The 27,603-nt window shown below is 36.8% G+C and overlaps 1 protein-coding gene across 7 annotated transcripts in view; it reads left to right on the top strand.

The window, feature by feature from the left end:
- LOC309647466 (uncharacterized protein) overlaps positions 1-27,603 on the top strand; it is a gene marked incomplete at its 5' end in the record, with an annotated part of 312,977 nt that overhangs the window by 116,780 nt on the left and 168,594 nt on the right. For 3 of the 7 annotated variants that reach the window (XR_014256059.1, XR_014256060.1, XM_082434899.1), the window contains one exon: positions 4,366-15,980. The exons of the other annotated variants lie outside the window; for them this stretch is intronic. Of the gene's footprint in view, positions 1-4,365; positions 15,981-27,603 lie in introns of those variants that run through there. 7 annotated transcript variants of the gene reach the window in all.

Genomic DNA, 27,603 nt, shown 5'->3' with positions numbered 1-27,603 from the left:
ATTTACAGTTATTACAAAATGTTGGCCATAGTCCCCATGTTGTACAATACATCCTTGAGCCTATCTCATACCCAGTAGTTTGTATCTCCCACTCCCCCATCCCTATGTTGCCCCTCTCCCCCTCCCCAGTGAGTCTGCTTCTTTTTTGTTGTATTCACTAGTTTGATTTCAACAGTATTCTTTTTTTATTAATTTTTATTGGAGTACAGTTGCTTTACAATGTGTTAGCTTCTACTGTACAGCAAAATGAATCAGCCATACCTATACATAGATCCCCTTCATGTAGGACACCACAGTGCATTAAGTAGTGTTCCCTGTGCTGTACAGTATGTTCCCATCAGTTGTCTATTTTATACATAGTATCAGTAGTGTATATGTGTGAATGCCAGTCTCCCAATTCCTCCTACCCCACCCCTTTTCCCCTTGGTATCCATATATTTGTTCTCTACGTCTGTGTCTCTATTTCTGCTTGGCAGTTAAGGTCATCTATACCATTTTCCTAGATTCCACATATATACATTAATATATGAAATTTGTTTTTCTCTTTCTGACTTACTTCACTCTGTATGACACTCTCTAGGTCCAAACACATCTCTGCAGATGAGCCAATTTCATTCCTTTTTTGGCTGAGTAATATTCCATTGTATATATGTACCACATCTTCTTTTTGCATTCTTCTGTTGATGGACATTTAGGTTGCTTCCATGTCCTGGCTATTGTAAATAGTGCTGCAATGAACATTGGGGTGCATGTGTCTTTTTGAATTATGGTTTTCTCTGGGTCAACAGTATTCTTTTATTTAATTAATTAATTAATTAATTTTTGGCTGCATTGGGTCTTCATTGCTGGGCTTTCTCTAGTTGCGGCAAGTGGGGGCTACTCTTTGTTGTGGTGCGCAGCCTTCTCATTGTGGTGGCTTCTCTTGTTGTGGAGCATGGGCTCTAGGTGCACGGGCTTCAGTAGTTGTGGCGCATGGGCTTAGTTGCTCCACAGCATATGGGGTCTTCCTGCACCAGGGCTCGAACCCGTGTCCCCTGCATTGGCAGGCAGATTCTTAACCACTACACCACCAGGGAAGTTCTCAACAGTATTCTTGAAGAGACTGTTTATAGCATTATATTCTGCCAACTGCCTGTACTAATTGTTTATTGCTCAAGAAACAGTTTGTATAATGGACAATATTGTTGTTGTTTTATTATTATTTTCTGTTCAACAACTCTTCCCTCTTAACTTTTAAATAGCATCTGGTTTCCTTTTGGGGAATTCTCTCACCACCTTTAGGTAGTTTGTCAGTCTTGAAGGTGCTTACTTCTCCCCCTCAAACCTAATTGGGCAGTCCTGGAATTCTGAGAATTTAAGTAGTGGGCAGAGTGACAAATGAACTAAAAATGGTTGAACCTTTTCACTCCAGCTGTAGCGCACCTGGATGAACTTCTCAAGTAACTCCTTCTAACTTAGACTCTCTAAAAGATATCTGATTGCTACCCGAGGTTTTCTGTTAGTCCTGAGAGTTCCCCCTACATCCATCTGATACATTATCTTTTTATATACTTAAGCTGGCCAGAGTAAATTTCTTTTACACAAAGCTGATGACTTTCCTCTCTGATACAGATTCCTTCTCTCTGTGTTAGTGCTGCAACCCTGCTTTCCACCCACATGTTCTTTGCCCACCCCAGTGTTTTGCTCTGTTGTATTGTGTGTACTCCGGCCAGCTGCTACTGTGTTCTTTCCCACTGCAGCCATTGCAAGCATATTTCATTCTACTGCATTTGGTAGAAAGAATCATTTCTTGATTAGTATCTGAGTTGAAAATGGTTTCTCAGTTGAGCAAAATTACCAGAGCTGTACTAGACTTGTTTTAATGGCCTGCTATTTCCTCAGCCCTTCCAAAGCAACCTGCTGAGGTCCTTGTTCACTAATGAATGGGCGTGTTACACTCATGTATCATGTGACCACACCATCTGGCTGATACTTACTGGGCCATGGATGTGCATGTACCCCAAGGCAGCAAGTCCATGCTTCAGCAAGGCAGAAACTTATGACTTGCATACTCTGGCTCAAAAAAATGTGAAGAAAGCCAATCAGATCCATCTCTTAAGAATTTAGAATTAGGAAACAGACCTGCCTAAAGCAGTTAACCTTAGGGACATACATCAAAATGATGGATGAAGAGTTGCTAGTGCATACGGGGGGGCTGAAATACTCACTTGGAGACATGTACAAGCTGAAGCAGGAAAGGACCCCTGAAAGAGAGGCAGATGAATGAAGCGGTCTTGCAGAAAAAAGCAGAAATGCATGAAAATGTGATCTCTGAGGGGGAAACAGGTTTGGTTTCTGATGGCTTTCCTGGTCTAGTTCCTGTGAGGCTAGCTGTATAGTACTACCTCTCTCAAATTTATGAGATCTTTATATATCCTTCAAATATGATATCCTGTCATGTTTTTCCTATGATTTGTGAAGCCACAGTTTCCTGATTAAAGCAGATATTATAACGCTTCCTATGTAACATCAATAATTCTCCTCTTTGGGAGTAGCAGGTCAGAATTATTTCTGTTAAACCACTTTATAGTCATTATGTATGAGCTACAATAACATGGGAATTTTCTTGTTATTTTTGTAGCTTTTTACTAAATTATTGGCTTTGTGTATGCCATCCCTCTTCCTAGATGGCCTTTTCATCTTACGGTCAAGCTAGTAGTGATCTGTACCCACTATACCACTAGGCATTGGTAGCTATAGTCAGTGTAGCCCACCAATTCTGTGTGACTCATTCAAGAGCACCATGGTTCAATTAGATATTTAAAGCTCTTCAACTTTTCCTTTTAGAGGAAAAGATAAATTTGAGTTTTTAATGGCATTGGGACAGTTGCTTCATTCAAATGCTAACTACCTCCCCCCTTTGGAAATGCTAATCCCTTTGAAAAACACTGTGGAAAATCTTTTAGGAGTTTCTTGGAATCATGCAGTTACAATAGCACAATGACCTTTACAAACTCTAGCTACTGAAGTAGTATTGTGCGGTGGCCAGCACCATGTGTCTGGCGTCATATTTGGTTTGACCTTAGTCTTTACAACTTATTAGTTGTTGCTTTGGTTAAGTGCCTTAATTTCTCTGATCTGCATATTTAAAATGGTGACAATGATAGTACCTATGTGTAATTGCTAGGGTGTAGGGTAATCTACTATAGTAACAAAACCTCCAACTACAGTGGATTTGTAAATATAGGAATTTATTTCCAACTCATACAATAGTCCAAAGGCAGGGGAACATTTAGAGCAGGAAAGTGGCCCTATAATTCTCATATATAGCTACTCCTTGTGCTATAATTCTCATATATAGCTACTCAAGGTGGCTACTATAATTTTCATTATCTCCAGTTAGCAGAAAGGTGAAAAGGATGAAAGGATCCTATGACAGCTGTTTTACAGGAATACCTGGGAATTGAACATACATTACTTCCTTACTTGTTGCTGAAAGGTCACCCTTAGTTTTCAGGGATGTTGCAAAATATGTTCTTTGGGTGAGAAACCACGTGCCCAGCTTCAAGACTGGGGAAGATGAGAAGAATGGCTCATAAGGTCATTTAGCTTTCTGCCAAACCTACTCTATTTCCTGAGTGTTAACTCTATGCAAATAATTTAGTTATATAAACTTATTTAAACCTCACAAAGTCCACAAAGTTCATATAACTAAATTATTTGCATAGAGTTAACACTCAGAAAATAGAGTAACAAATTATGTAGATTCCCAGTTACACGTCGTTTCATTTCCAAAAGCATTTGAGTTATTTCTTTGGGAGGAAAACAGAAGTTTTCTCTAAAGAAATCATAAACACAATATAGCCCAGTATCTAATCCAGGATTACGTTTGTAAAAAATCCTGATAGGCAGGTAGCTTTCATACTTTATTTATTTTTTTGAGTAGTGATGCTTTTTTTTTTTTAAACATCTTTATTGGAGTATAATTGCTTTACAATGGTGTGTTAGTTTCTGCTGTATAACAAAGTGTCAGCTATACATATACATATATCCCCATATCTCCTCCCTCTTGCGTCTCCCTCCCACCCACCCTATCCCACCCCTCTAGGTGGTCACAAAGCACCGAGCTGATCTCCCTGTGCTATGCGGCTGCTTCCCACTATCTATTTTACATTTGGTAGTATATATTAGTCCATACCACTCTATCACTTCGTCCCAGCTTAGTTGCAGTACTCAGAATTTATTTTTTCTTTGATCTGGAGTTATTGGGAGTTTTTAATTTAAAAAAATTTATTTTGTGAGTGAAGCAATATTTTTTTAAAAGTTAGACTTTTGTTGTAAAGTTCTGATTTTAATGAATTTAGTGACCTTAAGTTTTCTTCTTAGGCAACAGCGGTACAACGGTGGAGAAAGTTGTTAAAGTGCCTCCTCATTTTTGGCTGGATGTGATAAATCTTTTTGCTCATAGCACACACATACCTACTTACTTCACCTCCAAGTTAGTTTTTTGGGGACTTTTTTATCAACAGTAACATATCCTGATGATTTCAAGTCTGTAAGGAAATGGATAATATTCTCTTTAAAAAAAAATTAGGTAGCTCATCTTAGGTCATTCTAATTACTGCAGCAGCTTCTTAAAATTCTTCTATGCCATAGGGCTTCCCTGGTGGCACAGTGGTTAAGAATCCACCTGCCATTGCAGGGTACACAGGTTCGAGCCCTGGTCCGGGAAGATCCCACATGCTGTGGAGCAACTAAGCCCGTGTACCACAACTACTGAGCCTGCGCTCTAGAGCCCGCGAGCCACAACTACAGAGCTCACGTGCTACGATTACTGAAGCCCGCGCACCTAGAGCCCGTGCTCCGCAACAAGAGAAGCCACCACAATGAGAAGCCCGCGCACCGCAACGAAGACCCCACGCAGCCAAAAATAAATAAATAAATAAAATTTAAAAAATAAAAATTTTTCTATGCCATAATTGTCTATATACATGTGAACCTTTTGTAACCATTCCTTTGTTTTTTATTCTCATTTGCTTCACAAGTACTTGGCATATTGTTTTCAAAGACAGTTACAATTTCTCCCATCCCACCAGCCCCATAGTGATATGACTTTATCACTCTTATTATTAAGAGATGAAGTCTCTTCCCCCTCCCCTTGGTCTGTGCTGGTCCTGAGATCTGCTGTGACCAACGGCGTGCAACAGATGTGACACTGTGTGACTTCTGGCTCTAAGTTTTAAGAGGTCTTGAGGTTTCCATTTTCACCCTTGGAAAGATGTTCAACCTAGACTCCCAACTAATACGAGCAGACCAAGATAACCAAGTGCAGATAAAGGTTACATGGAGGACTGCTTTCAGCATGAGAGCCCCAAATATGTGTGTGCCATCTTGGATCCTCCAGCCCCAGTCAAGCCACCCCAGCCAGCACGGTATGGAGCAAGAAGCAAGCTGTCTCCTGTGACTCTTGCTCAAGTTCCTGACCCACAGAATGGTGAGCAATAAAATGGTTGCTGATTTCAGCTACTAAGTTTTGGAGTGGATTGTGATGCAGCAAAAGATGACTGGAACTTTTCTTTTCTTCCTCTTGTCATTACATTGTTTTTCAGGACAGGAACCATGTCCAATGCATTTTTTTGATGTCTCTCCACAAAGCAATGTACTGATTGCACAATAGCTGTAACTGAGTGTTAATTCCACTTCAAATGTCTGGAGAAAATTTCTCAGGATTAAGTTGATAAATTTCATTGAATGTTCGTGTCTTTTGGAAAAGCAGCTTTGTTATAATTTGCTATTGTAATGCATGACCTTGTATAAGTCAGTGGATTGCATGAGGCCTTGGTGCTATTAATCAAGGTCTCTGAGTACCACCACCCTGAAATTTTGTGAAACCGCAATCCTGTGACCAGCTCCAGCTAGAACCACTGATAAAATAGAGAATAAAAATATGTAGGTATAAAGCAATGGAGAGAAGAAGAGAATGTAAATTTAACCATGCCGAATTTTAAGGCAGTTTAATTTATTTGTTCTGAGTTGTGTATTTTGGCCTTCTATTTTAGAGTAAGATAAATAATGTCAAATAAAGCAAAACTGAATAGTATAGGAGGGACAACGTGTCTCCCACACAACTCCATATTTTCTGTAACTAAGAAAAATACCACAAATTGAGGAAACAACTATTAAATGACAGTTATAGCAAAATGTGACACCAATATATCAATGTTATGCAAAATCCATGGTCTTATCATAAAGACAAAATAAAAGTTAACCTCTGAGTAAAATATAGTATTTCAAAGCAGACGTGTGCATTGTTAAAGGTTTTACTGTTTTGATTCCTCCCTCCCTCCCTTCCTTCTTACCCTCCTTCCTTTCTTCGTCCTTCTAGTGGATGAGCTAATCACATATAAAAGAAAAGAATTCAAAGTATCAAAATAGAGCTTTGGTCATGTTTCTTTAAGTAACTAAATTCCACATTTTGCTTGGTTGGAAATGACCTGCTCTCTTGTTGTCACTTCTGACACATGGGAAGTTGTGTCTTTATTTATCTATTTTTATTTCTTCCATTAGCATCTAAATAACTGCAGCTTGTACTGAATTACTGCAGGGATTGTCTCTGCTTCTTTGAAAAGAAAGTCATTCCTTAGGGGGCCTTACCTTTACCAACAGACATGTTCTCAGCTTCATGATGGCTGGCAGCCAGAGAAGCAATTTCCGTTCCTTTAAAAGGGGTTGGAAAGCATCTGATTATATCGGGAAGAGGTCTTTCAGTTTTCAAGGTGAAAGAACACTTGCTTCTTTTACAGATAATGGAAGAAATAAGATACATTAGTGAAAGGCAGAGGGCATACCAATTAAAACTCTCTAGAAAGGGCGGGACACAGTCTGTCCACATGTTATTTCAATGTAAATTAGCAGAGCAGGGTAACAATACCAGTGTTCTCCTTTACGACTTAAATAATTCAACTTTTAAGATAGGTTTTTCTTGGACATATTTTCTATACCAGAGCAACTGATAGCACAATATTTATCACTTAAAAGGTCTTAAATATTGTTTCCCTGTCTTAGACTATAAATTCTCAGAATAAGAGTTATAATACTGGAAAAAAAATTTCTATTTAACTTAATTTATCCTGGCCTTTAGAATTTCGTTTAAGAGAAAGAAAACATGGAGGTTCCTTGGACAAGCAGACAAAAGAATAATAGCTATTGAAATTATCTTTAATTGTTGTGAATCTAAGATAAAACAACATAAATAAAAAATGCCCAGCCCACACAGGCTATTCAATTCATATTTGTTGTCTACCTTTTCCCGCATATCCTCTGTACCAGGACCATATGACCCAGCAATCCACTACTGGGCATATACCCAGAGAAAACCATAATTCAAAAAGACTCATGCACCCCAATGTTCACTGCAGCATTATTTACAATAGTCAGATTATGGAAACAACCTAAATGTCCATCAACAGATGAATGGATAAAGAAGATGTGGTACATATATACAATGGAATATTACTCAGCCATAAAAAGGAACAAAATTGGGTCATTTGTAGAGATGTAGATGGACCTAGAAACTGTCATACAGAATGAAGTCAGAAAGAGAAAAACAAATATCGTATATTAACGCATATATGTGGAATCTAGAAAAATGGTACAGATGAGCCTATTTTGCAGGGCAGGAATAGAGATGCTGACGTAGAGAACAGTGGTGGACGGTGAACAGGGTGGACACGGAGCAGGGAGGGGGAGGGTGGGATGAATTGGGAGGTTAGGATTGACATATATACACTACCATGTGTAAAATCGATAGCTAGTGGGAACCTGCTCTATAGCACAGGGAGCTCAACTCAGTGCTCTGTGATGACCCAGATGGGTGGGATGGGGGGTTGGGAGGGAGGTCCAAGAGGGAGGGGATATATGTATACATATAGCTGATTCACTTTGTTGTACAGCAGAAACTAACACAAAATTATAAAGCTTATACTCCAAATAAAAAAAATACATATCTAATATATAAAAATATAATATATATAAAGTATAATATATAAAATATAATATATAAATATAAAGTATATAAAATATAATATATATAAAATATACATAAAATATATAAAAATATAATGTGAGATATACAGAACAAGCTAGTGGTTACCAGTGGGGAGAGGGAAGAGGGGAGGGGCAAGATAGGGGTAGAGGAGAAAAAAAAGGGTTATTATGGAATTATATGAAATCATGTGTGAAACTTTTGAAAATTGTAAAGCACTATAGAATTTAAAGAATCTTTCATTCAGTAAAATAAAATAACATGATTGATTGAATCAACAAAAAGTATAATGTGAACCACAAATATGAGAACACCTGTGTAATTTTATTCTTATTTTATTTTTTCCATACTCCTAATTTATCAATGTAATTTTAAATTTTCTAGTAGGTGCATTAAAAAAGAGAATCTGGCAAATTAGTTTTAATAATATATTTTATTTAACCCAATATATCCAAATAATACCATTTCAGGATGTAATAAATATATATTATTAATGAGATATTTTATATTCTTTTTTTTGGAACAGAGTCTTCAAAACCATTATGTACAGATTTTACATAAAGTATATCCCAATTTAGACTAGTCACCTTTCAAGTGCTCAATAACTACATGTGTCTAGTGGTTCCTATACCAGATGGCACAGCCTGTTTTCTTTATTCAGTTCTCCACATTTCTTTTCCTGATGTTAGCTTCTAGGACCATGTCTTCAACTTTTTGGTTTTTCGGGTGATTTTTTCTATGTCTACTTTGGGGGAGACACGTAAGGTGCCTTCCCCTCCCTGTGGGAGTTTTCATGAGCTATTTTTATGAATCTTCCTTACTTCTTTATTACCTCTTGATGTGCCAGCTATCCAGTATTCACTCAGGAACCCAGCAACTCTCTGTGTGCAGATAATTCACACATTTGCTCCATTTATTTCTAGTGTCCATCACAATTTATTTCTCTTAGCTCCTATTTGGCATTTTGTAAATCAAAGCCTTTAAGCCTTGGTTTTAAAATTTGTAAAACAAGGGAGTGTTAACTAGATGATTTCAAAGGTCCCCTGTACATTTACTATAACATGATTCTAGGGTTCTTTATATTAACTCAGGCTCAACATTGTGAAAGTGGCTGTTTCACTCAATGTCCAGTTTCCCCATTATAGGGGGCTATTTCTATACACACTGAATATTCTAAGCAAAGACTCTCTCTTTGATCTAATGTATTCCATCAGTTCTTCCTTCATCATGTACCACCTGCATCTAGACCCCAATCAACTCTCCAGAATTTTTTTAAAATTTATTTTTAGCTGTGTTGGGTCTTTGTTTCTGTGCAAGGGCTTTCTCTAGTTGCGGCGAGCGGGGGCCACTCTTCATTGCGGTGCGCGGGTCTCTCACTATCACGGCCTCTCTTGTTGCGGAGCACAGGCTCCAGACGCGCAGGCTCAGTAGTTGTGGCTCACGGGCCTAGCTGCTCCGAGGCATGTGGGATCCTCCCAGACCAGGGCTCGAACCCGTGTCCCCTGCATTGGCAGGCAGATTCTCAACCACTGCGCCACCAGGGAAGCCCAGAATTTTTGTAGGTGTTATCCATTCTTCACATTGTCTCTCTCTAGTGTTTAAGTTTGTTGGATTTATCATCATCTCTAACTTTGACTACATATTTAGGGAGGTAGAAAAACAAGAGAAGCCCTGAATGTGTATATGAAAGGGAATATGAACTAGAAATTGGGGAATTAAAGTCCCAAGTTCAAGACTGAAATTTAAAACCAGTTTGAAGGTGAGCAGTAAATGTTGGCCTGATTTAGATGACCTTATAGCATAAAAGGTAGAGCTACTACAGAAATATGTGAGTTAGGCATTTGATGTATTTTTTTTCCCATCGAATAAATGTTGTACCTCTAAGGTACAAATTATGGAACTCTGATAATAAAGTAGTTTAAATGCTATAAGGTTTGAATTTTGTAATTTTTTACATAAGTCCAGCCTGTGAAATTTCTATAGCCATCTGTGATCATGGAATATATTCAAAATATGCCATCCCATGCCAACTCCACTGCAACACAGCCAGGCTCCATGAAGAATCTGAACATCATTTATCCTGATCAGTATATAGTGCATAGCAGCCCTTTCAGGATCAACCAACATTACTTGTCATCCAAGAGCATCGCATCATCTTGTCATTCCTTAGAAGGTCTTTCCCCTTCTAGCCACTCCATGACACCTGTGATTCATTGCTCTCTACTGATTCCACTGTTAACTACTTTAACTATGTCTGCTTCTGCTGCTTTTGTTTTATATTTAACATCCAAAGATAATCAGATTATATATTTCATATCCAATATAAAGCAATTTTCCTACTTGGTGTTCTCCAGACTGCCACGTTGGGAGACAGTGTTCATTTATGTCTAAATTGGAGATGGCTTATCATTGGTCCCTTCAACTGTGGTAGAGGTTCCAACGTCACATAACTCAAAGCATAGTAACTTCCATGGAAAGAACTGTCCGAAGCAGCTTTTCCCAGTACATTTTTGGTTATGTAGAGGATATTTTACAGCTTTATGAGTTTCTACGGTAAGCACCTACTATCCTCTAGGAACTTTTTAAACACTTGTGTTATAAACAAATAAGACATAGATTCTGTCTGAAAGGAGCTCACAGTCCAACGTAGAAATGCAAACTTTTTTTTTTTTTTGCTAAAAATATAGTTATGCAGAGAGATAAGCAGAGGTGTGATGAAGAAGTGATTAACTTTAGTTGGAGAGAATAAGAAGGCTTCATAGAAAAGCTGATTTTGAAGAAGCATCTTAATTGTAGATGTTCTCAGTAGGGTGTGGAGATAGGGAAGGAAAAGGGAATGCAAGTTCAGACATGACACAATCTGAATGGAAGTACAGATGTGTAATCCAGAAGCTGGATGAAATGTTATTAGGGTTAAAGCGTAGACTGCAAGGGTGACGCAACAAGAGAGAAGATGGGATAAGTAGCTAGTGTCCAGATTATGGAGGGCCATGTGTTAATGGGTTTGGACTTTGTTCTAAGTAATGGGAAGCTACTGAAAGGTTTCAAGCCATTGACTAAAATAACAAGATTGGTATTTTAAGTTAGGTAACCCTGATAGCAGTGTAGGGGAGGAGTTAAATATGGAGGTGACCTGAGGAGTGATACTGGGAGGGGGGTATTGCCACTGTCCATGAAAGCGCTGGTGAGATGAGGCTTTGAAAAAAGACAGCAACGAATGGAAGAAGGGTTCAAAGAAATAAAAGGATAAGGATTAGCAATATATAATTATAAGTGACTGACGTGGGGCTAAGGTTGAAGCAGGAGACTAAGATTATTCCCAGGTTTGGTCTTCTATTTCCACGTGAATCCTGGTGGTTTTCAAGAAAAAAAAGGGGTCCCAGAAGGACAAAGAGATTTGGGGAAAATTCTGTGTACAATTCCTGTCATTCCAAGAGCTCCAATCAAGGAGGTATGGTAGGTGTTTGGGCACCTATTTTAGCTAAAGTTATGTATGAGAATGTCAGGGAATGTCTAGAGAGAAGAGGAGATGACCAAAGACTAAGCTGTAGGGCTTCCAAGTGTTAAGAAGTGGGTGAGCAGAAGAGACTGAGGGATATTTAGAGAGGTGAGGTAGAGAACCAGGAGATAGTAGCATACAGGTTAGCAGTGACAAGGAGTAAAATAGGTCAAATGGAACAAGGGCTGAAACAACCCAGTAGAAAATAGTGACATCTACTGGAACATTTCCTGGGCTATGGGGAGGATAGAACATTGTTTTAAGTCATTTGAAGAATAAATATGAGAGAGAGGAGACAGCAATTTCAGATCATTCTTTCAAAGACTTGGTTGTCAAGGGGAGAGCTAGTATAACATGTGCAGAAAGAATTACTGGAGCTGATAAGGGAGGGTCTGACTTTTTGGATTACTTAATCTATAAAATGGGAGAGCCATTCTGAGCATGTTTAAAGTCTATAAATTGAGAGGCAAAAGAGGGAGAGAACACTTATACACAAAGAGGATATAACTGTAGGACCAAGTTCATACCAGGGGTAAAATTAGCTTTGAGGAGGAAAAAAGGGCAACATCCTATAATACTTAAGACAGGTTGGATGATCAATGCAAACTGTATCTCTTTCAGGTGGCGGTTTCTGAGAACATTTCATAAGCTATGTGCAAGAGTGCTCAACACACATGATATGATTATTGCTGACTTTATCTATTTGCTCCAAACCTCACAATTTTCTGTTTTCAATACTTGTATCTGTGATTCCCCCCCACCCCCAATTTTTACTGACACTAGAAAAACTTCCTCTGAAAAAAACATTAGTATGGATTCTGGTTTCAGTTACTACCATTGCCCATATCCTTCAGCAATCTCCACACTCAACAGCCACAGAGCTGGTTAATTTTAAGTTGGAGCTTCTTTCTCTAAGCTCAGAACTTGTTCCAAGCTTGTTCTAATATGGCACTCCATTTCTTAAAACAACTCAATGCTTAAAGACCAATAAAATTATTTCCTAAAATTACTTTATAAATAAATATAGTAATAAGTGAGAAAATAAAATAAGTGAATGCATACTTTCTATAAAAACTTACATTCCAGTATTTCTACAGAGTTTTTGTTTCTTTGTTTGTTTTTAATGAAAACAATATCTATTATCCTCTCCTTTTTTCTACCTCTCCCAATCAATTTCAAATCTTTTATCTATTTCTTTGGTATTTCTAAAAAAAATATCTTAAACTACTTTAATAATATAGTTATGTTTTTCCAGCTTAGACATTATATATTTCACATACTACAGTGAAAGATGAATATTTAATTCTTTTATATTCTCAATCTCCTTCACTTTCTTCCCCCATTTTCCAATATGTTTAATTTTGTTTATCTGATCAATAATCAGTTCTTTACATTATTGTGAGTATAAATATTTTTCACAGGTAACCCTTATAAGTTATTATGTTTATATTTTCTTCCTTGGATACTTTTTTTTGGGGGGGTTTTGCCTTTGAGTTAAAAATTGTGTGTGTGTGTGTGTGTGTATTTGTTTTGGTTGCTTTATTTGCTACATACCTATTACTGATTCATCCCCAAACTCTGCCAAAGTGGAAATGTCTTAATATTTTAAACATTTAAGTGTTTCTATTCATTTTATCTTCTTGGAGATACCTTTCCAGGAGAGCTTTCTCCTCTTGGTCTCCTTTGGGCTTACTGCTCTCCTGGTGTTTTGCATAGCTATTGTTGTTTTGGGATCTCCCTTTACCATCATCGTAGGAATTCTCATAGTATTTCACCTCCATTGGATCCCCTGTGTGTAGGTTTATGTCTTCCTTTTTCTTGGTTTACACCCTCATTTTGGTGACATGTTTTCTACTAATTTCCTGAGGAAGAGCTCATGGGAGATCAAGTTTGAGATACCTTGTAAATATGAAATATCTTTATTCCACTCTCACGGTTTTTTCCCAGTTTGGCCACTGTAAAAGTATAGGATAGCAATAATATTCATTCATAAGTTTGAAGTTATTGTTTTATTTATTTATGTGTTTGTTTGTCTTGTGTTGCTGCTGACAAGTTTGATGCCATTCTGATTTTTTTCTCTCTGGAAGTTTTGCTCCCATGTTCTACTTTTTAAAGTGATATGCACTGATGTGATTTTTGTTTTTTCCCCACTTGTGTTAGGCATTCCATAGACTTTTCACTCTGAATTTCAGTTTTGAAACATTATGTTGAATTAGTTCCTTGATAATCTCCTTACCATAGTTTCTTCTGTTCTCTTTCTCATTTTCCTATTATTCATATAATGAACCTTTGAGGTGGGTGCCCTACTTTTTTTTCCTTTCTGTTTAATTTTCTACATGTAGTCTTTTTATTCTAATTTCTTAGAGATTTCCTTAAGTTAAATTCAACATTTTCTAGCTGAGTTTTTCTTCATTTCTGCTATCACAGTTCTAATTTCTACAAGTCTTCCTTTCTTTGTATGGATGTTTATTATTTTTTTTAGCATCATGGTGTTTTTTTTCATGGAAGTAAGATTTCCTATCTCTGAGAGGCTAGATGTTAAATGTGGACACACAGACACAGAGTTTTCTTCTGCTTCCATCACTCTGCTTTCTCCAAATTTGTTACTTCAGTTTGTTTGGTTTCTGTCTTTCATGTTAGAGGCTTTCTTCAAATATCTGGGGATACTTGGCTGCCCATAAATATTTAGAAATGAGTCACCAAACACCTGATTAGAAACTTATGGGCTTGTCAACTGGTGTGCCTTCTTGGTGGGTGATCTGGCCCTGCCGTTTGGTCAGTGAACTCCTGACTATTAGCGATTTTCAGGTCTTTTCTCTTAGTCTGGTTGGATTCCCTGGAGAAGAATTATCCACCCTCCTATCAGGAGGGTCTAATACTGGCTGCTAGCATTCTTAGAGTCAGGTAAGGGGAGAGATCAGGGAGATCTCGTGGTTCAGGGTGTACATGAACCATTACAATTGAAGTGTCCTAGCTGGGCCCGTGTTCTCTACTCCAGCATCCCTCTGACTCCTCTTCTGTAGAAAGTTAAGCCTCATCCTTCTACAGGAGAAGAGAAAGTGGCCTAGCCACCTGTAATGTAGTTAGGGAACTGTTTCTCTATTGCATTCAACAAACATCCTCCTGGATTTAATCCACCTTTATCTTCAGGTTCGGGTATAGCTGGGACTGTCAGTTGTGGAGGATTTATGAGTTTTGCAGTACACATCATTTTGCTTCTGGACTTTCTCTATGAATGTCTTGGAATTAATTCATCTTTCTCCAGGCTAAGGCAGTTATTATTTGTCTATTCGCTTTCTAGCTTCCAAAAATGTGCAGCTGTTGCCTTTTCTTGCATGACATTTGTATTTGTCACTTACTGCCTTAAGAATCCACTGTTATGTTAGTAGGGTGTCATAAGGAAACACAGCTAAGCATGTGTTGGTTTTGTTGTATAATTTAGACAACTTGGAATATGTAGTTTTTTGAGACAACCTCTTAAGATATAGCATTATTTAAAAACACCGATCTAAGCATGGAAGTCACAACTTCTAAATGTTTTGTAAAGTGCAAAAAAAGCTACATAGGTTTCTAAAGGTGATAAAATTGAATCATGAATCCCTTTAGTAATAAATAATCTATATCTATTTTTATGTGCTTCACACATCTCTTAATAACCATGAAGGGATTACAGTATTCTCAGTAGATCGATTCCATACTTCTTCTTATTAATCATTCTAACTTTTATAATGCTGGAAGTGCCAAAATATCTCCTCAGTGCAGCTGCATATTCACGGTCCAAAACATTCTTTCCAGTATGACTTGATTATCCTCATCAACTTTGTAACGACCTTCATATGTGAGGTGAGGGAGTGAGAAAATCAAGCTTGCCACAAATAAGAGTAGATTCAGAGTTCTAATGTGAATTCAGATTAGAAACAGTGTGCTAGCTGTGAGGAGAATTAGTTGGAGTTGCTCATTCTAGAGCAGACACACTAAACATATATTTAAAAATAATAAAAGTAAATTAAAGTAAAAATCTTTGGAAAAATATGACTGCCCCTAATTTTCAAGAACTTGGTTAAATATTTAATAATTTCAAAGAATAAACAACTGTTGTGTCAAGGAAGTAGACATAATAGTAAATGTTGAAACCAAGGCAAAGAAGATGAAAATATCTGTATCTAGTGATGTCACTATGGCTTCAGCCAATATGCTAGTAGAAGAGAACAAATGACATGTAAATTGGGATCGAAGAACTGCCTCCATTCTTGTAAGATGCAATTCGGAGGTTTGAGTACTTCCTGTATGAGTTTAAATTGTCTATACATTGAGTGGGTTTTATAGGAAACCTCTATATGGCAAAAGAAATTGAAGAAGTAACAAAGTTTGCCAGAGGGTTAACCACCTGTATTTAAGTTAATGGGCTATGTGCCCAAATAAGGCTTCAGTCAGTCATTATAAAACAAACAAACAAAATACGAGGTTAGAAAAAAAAAAAAAAGTACCACTTTTCTAAAGAGTGTTCCTCCTAATGAGCACTTCAGATTACATTAATTTCCTTTAAAATTTTACATGAATTCTTTTTTCCCCAGGAAGTTTATGTAATTTTATGCCACTTGGCCCTCCATATAGAAAAAAAATATTGTCCCTATTGCATAGAATAAAAAATGAAAGCACAGCAAAAAGATTGGTGGGATGAGAAGGCGGTTAGTGAGATGTTCTGAAATTAAGTAAATAAGAATAGAAAGAGAATATTTATGTTTCTTTTCCTTTGATTCTATTTTCAAATATGCACTCTCAAATTAGCATAGAAAGATATTTATTAACTGCTTAATAGCATGTAATTGCATTAGATAAATTATAAATAAGTTGAAAGCTATATTGACAATTACATCCAATCTCGCATTTTAAAGCCAAGAGAGAAAGCAAAGTAAACAAATTAAAAATAGAATATAAAAGCATCACACAAAATAATCTAAGGAAACAGTGCAACGCAGAATCAATGCTGAGGAAAAATAAACTATGCTAATTAAAAAATCAGTGGGACTACTTCATTGTGTGGACTCATGAACTCAGCTTCAAGAGATGCACTGTAGTAATTCAAAATTGGCCCAGTTATTCAATTCCATTTAACCTAAGAAGGTGAAGATTGCATAGTGTTGACCTCAGTTGGAAAACAGATTTCACTACCTAGGTCAGTTATATATCTGTCATTCATTCATTGCTTTATTTATTCACCTTAGGGACAATTAGTGTTTATTTTCAGTTGGGGGTCAAGATATTGAAAAGGAAAAATACATGGTCCTGCTTCTTCAGGAGCTCAGACAGTTGGAGATATAAGAACATATAACAACGGCACTGACATGTGATCACTTTTCACAGGGATGGGACGTTAAGTGCTGTGGTGGGGAGTGTAAAGGAAGGTTTCTGAAGTATGCTTGCTTTCAATCTAAGAATATGACTAAGTTCTCAGCAATAAATCAGTGGAGGAATTATTTCAGTTAGAAGAAAATGTGCAACAGCACAGATCATGAAAGGGCATGGATTGTTTTGGAAACTACAGCATAAGCATTGCAGACTTTCAGGAAGTGGTAGGAGATGAGATAAAAGAAAGGTGTTTGAAGGGTCTTACGTATGCTAAGCCAAGGGATTTGTATTTTAGTATAGGGATTGGGGAGTCACTTAAAGATTTTATGAGGGAGACCAATGTGATTGGACTTGCTTTTGGAAAGATCTCTGGTAGCACCTCAAAGGGTGAACTGGAAAGGACTGAGAATTTAGGCAGAGAGAAAAGTGAGTAGCAAATGTAATGAGAGAGGAAAGAATAGGGAGATATTTAATAGTTGGAGCTGTCAAGTCTTTATCATTAATTAGATTCAGATGGAAGAGTGATTACCTGGTTTCCAGTTTGGCTAAATGGTGAATGATGTTTCTATTACTCGCTAAGGAGAGGAAGAGAAGAAGCAGAGGGAAGGTAATAAATTTGTTTGGAGTAAATTGGATACTTCAAAAATGGAGAGTAAAACAATTTACTTAAATACAAATACAAACAGGGATTTTGGGAAAAAAATAGTTATTTCTTGCAAAATAAGTAAGCCTTTCTTTTTTTAAATCCTGGAAATGTGTTACTAATACCAACTGATCTGCACGTATCCTTTCCCATTCCTGGAATAGGGTATTATTTAAACTTACTTTCTCTGGAACATTGCCTTTGGCAAATAGCCCAAAGAAGTATATAGACTTAGGAAAGTCTCTGCAGATGGGAATTCTGCTTTCCCTGTTTTATTACCATTAATGTCCTTCCCTTTTCTTGACCAGGAAGAGGAAGAATTCAATTAGAGAACACCTTTAGGTTTGAGCTTTGCCTTGTAATAACTAGATTTATTTAGTTATTGCAGGACCAACAGATGGGCCTAAAAACCACTTTGTATTTTCCAACATAATATTGTTGATCTCTTTTGTTTGTTTGTTTGTTTGTTTGTTTTGGAGAGACTAGACAAATGGTGACCAGACGGTTCAGTCTAGAAAAGCATAATTGCCAACTCTGATTTAAGCGGGAGTGGAAAAACTCCTCAGAGGAAAATGGGAACTTAGCTTCAGGATAGTAGCTTCCATGTGTGAGTGGGTTTTAAATTCTCCAAAGGGGGGAAGAAAAGGAATAACAGAAAAAAATCATTTACAGGATTTAGGATGCTAAGTTTATTTTTAGGGAATCTACTTAAACAGCTATTTCTTGCTTGTGTATATTTGTACTAGTAGAAATCATTAAACTTTTTTTTTTTTTTGCAGATCTTAGTGTTCCCATCCATACTTTAGAAGGAGTTAACTGAGCTGACAGATTTGATTACTCTAAGTGGTCAGTCTCATTTTTTATTTCACTTTGATATAAGACTTGGCACGAGTCTATTACAAGCTATGCTCATTTATTGCTGCACTTCTAAGTTATAAATCTGGTTTACATCTATGGAAAATGTAGTGCAGAATTGAAGACATGTCCAATTATCTGGGCAATTTGTTTTATGAACTTATACCGAATTAAATAGAAAGCATCGCCAGTATTTGTTCTTCCTCTGTGGGCTGCAAATCAGTTAAGAAAAAAAACCTTCTTGAACAGGGGCATTCAAAGTTCTGGCTTTTCAGACTGTTTCCTGAATGTGTCCTGATTAAAACAGGACCTGAAAGTCTGAATGATAGTCTCTATTTCTTTTCTTAATGTCACAAATGCATTCAGAATGTTGACTCCTCTGAAAGGCAGAATTGCTGAGCTGAATTGCATTGCCTTCAGCAGTTCTTCGTATTAGTTAGAGGAAATGATTTGATGAAGCATTTAAATCATGGATATGCAAGGCTGGTTTTCTCAGGAAATAATTATTGAAAGGGATTTTGTGAGTCTCTCATCTATAAAAATGAAATAAAATTCAGCCTAGGATGGGCACTCAAGACATAGCATTATACGTATATGCTTTTGACTTTCACAAATAAGTGACTCATTTGATCAAACATAATATGTAAAGGTGAATTTTTAAGCATTTGTCCTCTGGTAATAAAGAAGTGGGTACCACCCCAGGGATATAAGACTGATATTATTGGGGATGATGGTGGGAAAGTCTGTGGTCTGCTTTTTTGGTTCTACTCCGTTTTTGAGGGGGGGAGGAAGGCTGCTGAATGAAAACAAAACAAAACAATGTGGAAGACCTTAAGCTCATGAAAACTTGGGAAACTTTCTGCAGTAGAAATAATGGGTAACTTTTAAGCAACCCATCAGTAGTTGATTTGGAGTCAGCTCTTGAATTGGTTCCCTCTGGAAAGGGAGGTTGATTGATTCCTTTCTTGTTTTATTTTTATAACAGCTTATTCTCGTTTTATAAGTATAATAATTTATCTTTCTAGGAATATACTGAATTTAGAGTCTTGTTCTGACTGTTTTAGCAACTCTGTTTCCTCAGGTGTAAATTATTCTGTTCGTTGAGTTTTGTATCTCTTTCACTGTGTGGATTTATTTAATTCTTTGGTTATGTGATTCTTGTGTGTTTTTATTCGTCTGCATCCATTTGTGCAAAGTGCTGGGTGGGAGTGTCGTGAGCTTCTGCTAAGACTTGTATTCTATTGTGTTTTCAATTAAATTTAAAGAGACACATACATTTCCTTAGGGTCTGGTCTTCTTGTTCTGTTGCCCTTAAGCATTGACCACCTAGGGCTGTTGCCTCTCTAACACAAGCCCCACTCCCACACTTGTCTTCTATCTTTGAGGTTGATCCCTTGCTCCCTGGAGAGAGGGCAGCTGCACAAAGGTGAACCTCTCTGTTGTCCCTGGCATGTCCTCCCATGCTCAGTCCCCCCTGCTCTCAGGCCTGGAGCACCTAGTCTTTAGTCTGTGTTCTACCTTGTATTTCCTGTGTTACATTTCCCCCTCTTTCTTTTATTCTTATCATTGTGTCATCACTTAGGAATTCTATGGGGTTTCTGATCGATGGAGATTTCTCATTTTATTTTTGTACATGGCTATATGTTTATTCATTTAAGTATATTTTCTCTCATCTGGAGGGATTTGACATTGCTCAAGCTGACACTCTGAATGAATTCAATACTTTTGTTAGGCTTAATTTAGATAATTGTGCTTACCCAGAATTTTTCACTGCTCTCTCAGTCCAAACTCGCCTTTAAAACTCACCACCAACTGTTTCTTCACTGGAGATGTTTATTGTCAGGCACATCCAGGGACCTAGTAAGTGGAGAACCATCATCAAATTAAATTATTTCTGTTACTTTTTAACAATAACAATTTATAAATCTCTAGAACATATATTAAGTTATAAAACAATAGAAAAACAAACTATCCTATTCCTTTCTATTCCATTATTATTCCACTTTTTTTTAATCAAAGGGGGCAAAATGAATATCAAAAGGGAGAAATATTTTAAAATTGAAAACTAATGGACACTTTACCTCACCCTTAAGACACATTTGCCAATAAAATATACTCTCTTAGGTTCAAATCTGCAATTATATATGGTGAATTGATTAACACAAGTAGAAGGATTTAGAAAATAGTCTTTTGTGATAAAGGCAAGATTTAATTGACTAGTAAAAATAACTTGTCTTTGTGGATGAGAATTTTGGTCAATACCCTTTTTTAAAAATTGTATATACGAATTTAAAACCATTTTTCAGGAGAGCTATTATGGAAGCTTTAAAAGGAATTTCCTTATGCTCATATACATTTCCTGATCTGTTTTTCTTTCTGCTGTTAAAATTAAGTGGATGCCGTACTGAAACTTATCCTCATTGCTTTTTATTCTCCCCAGAATTATTCATGCCATAGTCTATTTTTCTCCATTTATTATACTAATTTGCTTTTAATTTGACAGTTTTCCTCATGTTTCAATGCATTGTTTTGACAGAGAGTTACTCATCAAGATTTTACTTGAAAAAGAAAATGATAATTCCTGTTCACACTTTAAACTTAATTCCTTTTAGTCTCTCTTTTTATTCCATAGTTCTGTGTGCATTACAATGATAGAGACTATAACTGACAAGATAATGGATTAAACTTTAAGAGTTGATCTAGCTAAAGAGGGCTCATTAGATACTAAAAATTAAACTGAAAGCAAATTTTTTAAAAATAGAGAAATGTCAAAAACACCCCACAACAGATAGACGATATGATTTATTTTAAAAAGCCAATACTCTTATGCTTAACCAATAACGAGCTAACTTACACACCATTTACTCCTGTTCCTTCCTCACGGCATGTATGACCTGGATGGGTATGCCGTGCACAGGCTTGTGAGTAAATATCACTTTGCCTTAATCTACACTCGGCCTCCTCCTTTATTTGCACATTCCCCTTGATGAAAGAGCTTTATCGTTTTCACTCCTTTTCTTCCCTGTTTTGTCTGCCCCTGCTATTTTTTTTTTTGCTTTCAATTATCTATCTATCATCTAGCTATCATCTATCTATCTATTATCTATCTACCTATTATCTATCTATCATCTATCTATCTTTCTTTTCTGCCTCTATCTCAAGTATTTCAACAAAATCCTCTGACATAGTTTTGATGGTGGAGATGAGGTTTTCTTTTGCACTTTTTTTTCCATTTCCTCCTACCTCCTCTTCTTTATAAAGTTTGAGAAACAAGATTAAGAGGTACAAGTCTGTTAAGCAAAGGTGCCCCACAGCCTGCAGAGGGCGTGGTGCACAGCTTGCAAGGAGGTCTTTACTTGCTGTATTCTGTCAGGTATCATCAGCCAATAGCCCTGGAACTGGACTCTGTCTAAAAGGTAGTCAAAGACAGACTTAACCAGGAAATTTCTGCCCCATTTGGAGTCCCCTTTTTCCTTAGGTAGACCAGCTTGGGTTGGAATCTGGGGTAGAGTGGACATCCACATAGGGGCCCATGGAGTGGAACCAAATAGACTCTTCTCCCTTATTCAGGGTAGTTAAGGAAAATGATTGAAAGCACTATAGTCTTTGAATATGAGCCTTATGAACACAATAGATAATACAGTTGACCCTTGAACAACACAGGGACCAGGGGAGCTGAACCTCTGAGCAGTTGAAAATAAGAGTGTAACTACGTTGGCCCTCCGTATCCCAGGTTTTGCATTCTTGGATTCAACCAACCTTAGATCACGTAGTACCAAAGTATGTACTATTGAAAAAATCGGTGTATAAGTGGACCTATGCAGCTCAAACCCGTGTTGTTCAAGGGTTAACTGTATTACTTTGAACTCCAAATTTAATTTGTTTGTAGTCTTTGTATTTATTGTGACAATTTATTTAATTTTTGACTATTTGGGGATCATAATAATTATACTAAAACTCATGTTAATATGATAGAGAAATGTAATATTCCTTTGTATGGGTTTAAAAATCTTATTCCAGTATAAACTTTTATTTAAAATTCTTATGAAATGGCTAGTACAAATTCTACAGAATTTGGATGGGATTTTAACATGACTGTATTTTAAAAATTATTCTTAAATGAGGCCCTTACCACTATTAAGTGCATAGCTACTATATTATCACTTTTTCGAAGCACTGTTCTAGACAGTGAATGGAGAAAATCGTTCTCATTCATAAACATCAATTTAAATTTTAATAGTGTGACCATCCCATCTACTTTAAGGAAAACCACTACTTATTGAAAACATTTAGACAAAAAAATTACTTCACACAAAGAAGTTAAACACTGTTTAATGTTTTAGTACAGTACTGGGGACATTAAATGAATAACCATGGAAATAAAACAGAAGAGGTCTGTTAGCAGCCTGGACTTCATTCACGTGAAAGACTGTTGAAATTTATGCTCAAGTTACTATGTACCAATGTATACGACATCTGAATATGTGGGTGTCACATTTAATTCTTTTAAAAAATCTGCTCTTAAAAAAACACTAATTGAGTAAATACCTGATAAATATTTTCTTCCTGAAAATATAGGACTTTTATTTGTTTGCCCAGAAGCCCTGTCTTTTCAGCTGGAAACTGTGCCTTACCACACTTCATAGCCCTAGAGATGTTATTTTACTACACAACAGTTGATTAATTTCATACTGGAACAGTTATAGTACCCCATTCTCTTGGCCTCAGAATGATTGGTCTAGTTATAGGTACATGGTCATAGTTTGCTAGTGCATTCCTTCTCTAGTATTTTCTTGTTACTATGTGCACTTACTGTGGCTAAAGTTTTAATGTGTAAAAAAATCAACAGTTGTCATGCCTTATTGGCTAGAAGAGCAAAGGTGGATTCTTTGTTCGGGGTGGAGGGTAGAAGAGGGACAGTAGAAAGAATGAGAGAGAGAATGAGAGCAGAAGAATGAGAGGGAGGGAGAGAGGGCAGTGGGTGGTGGAGAGAGAGAGAGAGAGAGATTAAATTGACCTAGAAAGTCAACTTAGAAGAGAGATGGATGCTCCCGATGTCATTTGAATTATTTTGAATTATTCGAATTCTTGGTTCTTTGCTTTGCCTGTAGTCTGGTTGATCTGCAAGATACTCCAGTACTTTTCCAATAACATGCCCCTTTAAAATCTGTTCTTACTGAGTATCTGTCATTGCCACCAAACTTTCTGATAAATGCAAATTATATCTTATTCTACAGGTTTCATTTAGAGAGATGTCAGTTTGAAGAAAGGCAAACTTGTAAATATGGTCCACGTCCAAATGCAAAGATCCTCATAACGATATTTAAAATCAATTTGGTTAAATTTTAAAGAAAGCAAACAGTTGAAGTAAAACTGTTGAATCTATTAAGTGATACTTAGAAGCCTTTCAGGCTTTGAGACTTAGGTTTTCTTTAATGAGTTAGAAAGGCAGTTGATGAAACAAGTTTATCTAGGATGAAACAAGTTCACCTACTTTACCTCATGCAGACCTAAGCAATCCCAGTGATTTTGAATGTCTTAATAGAATCACCAAGTTGTCAAATGAATTTTGTCCATTTCCCTAAATAAATCCAGTTCACTACTATCTGTAAAATAAGCTCTTATAATCCAAACTTCCTGTCATTTTAACACATTTTTTAAGGGCCTTCACTATAAAAAGCAGTGTTCTCAGTTCTGTGCTGATATGAAGACATAGTCTCTGACATATTGCAACTTTTTCTTTTAATAAAGGAGGTAAATAACATATGTCACCATAATACTGAATACCATATAGAAGATACAGATACTATAAGGATTTAAGGATACTTCGAATGCCAGGGATCTGTGTCTGCCTTCTTGGAGATCATCACTAGTCTCTTGGCTATAGCCACCGTCCAGAAAACTGGGAAATACAACCTATCAGGTAGCCCAGCAACCTCTGTTTATAATTCTACGGTTCAAGACTTCTTTTTTTTTAGGATAATGGCTGTGCAGAATATTTCCTAAGGAGTGTGAGTCAGGGCAGAGCTCTGCCTCTTGAAGGCAGCCTGAGGGTCATGTATATTGGGCAGATTACCCTCATAATCATTTCCCAGTTTCCTTGACTTATTTCTTTATCAAACGCTACAGCTTTTGAGTCTCTAATTGCCCCCAGAGCTCTGTTTTGCTGCTTTGCTGCTTTGCTTGCTTACACTTTCCTTCTTTTGACTTATGTTCATGGTTTCCAGGTGATGACACACTCATTCTCCCCATTTTCTGACATTGGTTCACACACAGCTTTGGTATCCCGGCTCTTCTGTTTTCAGAGCTTAAGTCTCATAGGGACTGCAATTCACATGTCCCTTAGTGTTCTTAGAAAAATTCAAATTCATTTTCTAGAATTTAAATTCATTTCATTTAAATTTACTTAAATCCCTTTAAGAACTCTGTTGCTGGTTTATAGATTATTAGAAATGATTGGAAGATTTTGAGTAGACTGGAGAAGGTCCTGATGAGAAAACTGACAATGTCAAGGATAGAACAGAAGGCCAAGGAGAGTTTAAGAAAGAAATGTCACTTAAAAGTAAGGTTATTATATGATTCCACATTTGCTTGTCTGTTTCTCCCAGTATAGACACTATTGAGTTTTTTATTTTTCAATTTGCGAAACATCTGACAAGTAATTGATAGCACATAAATATTGTTTCAATATATAAATGAAAAATAATAGTGAGAGTTTAAACCAAGGCCTCTGAAGGATGCAGGAGAAGTTATAATCAACAATACCTGACCTCTCTTTGGAAGAAGAATGAAGGAAGAAATCCAGACTCTCTCAGATTTCAGGTTAGTGTTTTTCTGAGTGGTTGATGGTATTGACAAAACAGGAAAAATAGAGGAGCTAGCAGCTTCTGAAGGTAAAGACTTTGGTTTTTCTTACGTTTAATTTTTGGTACCCTTTGGACATCTCAAAGGAGCTATCCAGTAAGGAGTTAGATATTTGGACCTGGAACTCAGAGGAGAGATAGAGGCTGGAGATCTGGGCTAGATTATGTGATTCTTTGAGAGGGGAACCTCAGTATTTACAAAGTGAACTGCAAGAATATGCTATAGAGGAAACAGAAAAAAATCTATCCTAGAACTAGAAAGGTAAACACAAGACCAATGCCATGGAAATTTGGAGAAGAAAAAATATTGAATGTTATGAGATTGCATAAGTATATTTCATGCAGTAGCCCTATGGGAGTTGCAGAACCTATTCAATAGCAGATGAGGAACAAGATGATTTATAAAAGCATTGGTAGAGAATCCTACCACCCTGGGACTGCCCTGCAAACCAAATATGCCTCTGCAGGGTTGGCCGCAGAGTTTACTGAAGACTGCACAGGGCAGGCTGTGTTAATAGCTTTCTTCTTTCTGTGCAACTGCAGTGCATGCATCTGTCTTCTTCTGTGATGTGGATGAAGCTTTCACACTTCCTTTCTCTAACTGGAGAACATTTGCTTGTACACTTGAGAAGACCGAAGAACTTCTGAGTCCTCAAAATAATCTCTGGGCAAACATTCCCACTTTAACACGCAATTATTTGTTTCCAAAATAGTATTTGAATATAGTTTGTAGTACAGTGTTTGTACATAGCTTGTATCCACCCAGAAAATGTCAAGTAAGTGAATGATGTAGCTATCGACTCATATGTTTATTAATCCGTTAACATGGCCCACATGAGGCTAAGGACAATGAATATTTTTTTTACAATATGCATGTGGGCACGATCACAGTCAATCTAACACATTTTCCAAAAACCATTTTTAATCATTTCAAAGTGAGTTCACTCTGTGAGATAAGACTAATAATTAAAGGAAGTAAAAAATGATGAGTTCAATGAACAAAATGTTCACTTCAGACATCCCTTGCTCTAGGTAATTTTTGTGAGCATTTTCTTATTGTTTCTTTGCTTTAGTGTTTGACTCTGAAAAACTGAGTCTGCTTGGACTTGGGCCATTGGCCTATTTCGTATTTCCAGTTTTTGCAAATTGGAATATATATTAAATTTCAGAGTTCCTCAGACAAAAGTATATTAAACATCCCCAACTGCTCTTTTCTAATGTAAAAAAATGAAGTGATCTCCAGTGGAGAGGGACTCCCTCTTCTGTGGGCTTGTCTGAAGAACAGGCGACTACTTATATGTGAGCTCAGAATCACTGTGCCAAAAAGATGGTTGTTTTGATGTGTTCTATCAATCATTTTGTTCTTTTGTTAAGATTTTTATTTTGTGTTTCACAGAGTATAAATCTGGCTTATTACCTTTAAATATTCATGCAGAGCCATATATTACCTTAAAATTTTTATGTTTTTCTTGGCATAATTCTTATATTAAAATTAAGACCTTCAAAAGTTTATGAGCCAAATGAGTTTATGAATATAAAATGGAACCCATCAAGCCACCAGAGTAGAGATGCCTAAGTCAAGTTGCTCTGAAAATGAATATTAGTTACTAATAATTGAGAACTATATTCTCCTGCCAGAACAAAACGGATAATTTCTATGATGGATATAAGGTAATTCAGTAAAATAATCAAGCAAATTTTTTTTACTGTTTTTTTTCTATTCTGTTGAGAGGACCCAAATCTGGCATCCTTATGAACTGAATATTTGTGTCTCCACCAAAATTTGTTGGAAGTTGAAACCCTAACTCCCAATATGATGGTTTTTGGAGATGGGGCCTTTGGAGGTAATTAGGGTTAGATTAGGTCATGAGGGTAGGGCCCTCACCATGGAATTAGTGATCTTACAAGAAGAGAAAGTGAGAATACAGTCAGAATGTGTCAAGCCAGGTAGAGGATGCCCACAAGAAATGGAATTGGCCTGCACCCTGCACTTGCACTTCCCAGCCTTGAGAACTGTGAGAAAAGGAATTTCTGTTATTTTAGTCACCCAGTCTATGGTATTTTGTAATGGAAGCCCAAGCAGACCAAGATAACTATGATATTCCCTTAGGTGTTTCCTTGTTTCCTCATTTTCAGAATTTTATTTCATCTTTCATATTTCAAATATGGACAAAGCAATAAAATGTTCCACGATTGTGAGGTATTGCATAGGATATAAACAGGGCGATGTGACAGAGCAGTAGAAAAGTGATCAGGGAAGACTTCATTGTTGTTGAAAATAAGGTTGTTTGGCATTGTCAAGAGTAAGTGGGGAGAGAGTTTCAGGAAGGGGTAATAGCCATCTCATTGGCCCTGTGTGTACCCTAGCACC

Source organism: Balaenoptera physalus, assembly GCF_965194825.1.
Source record: "Balaenoptera physalus genome assembly, chromosome: 18".
Taxonomy (NCBI): Eukaryota; Metazoa; Chordata; class Mammalia; order Artiodactyla; family Balaenopteridae; genus Balaenoptera; species Balaenoptera physalus.
This window is presented reverse-complemented; position numbering and strand designations above follow the sequence as displayed.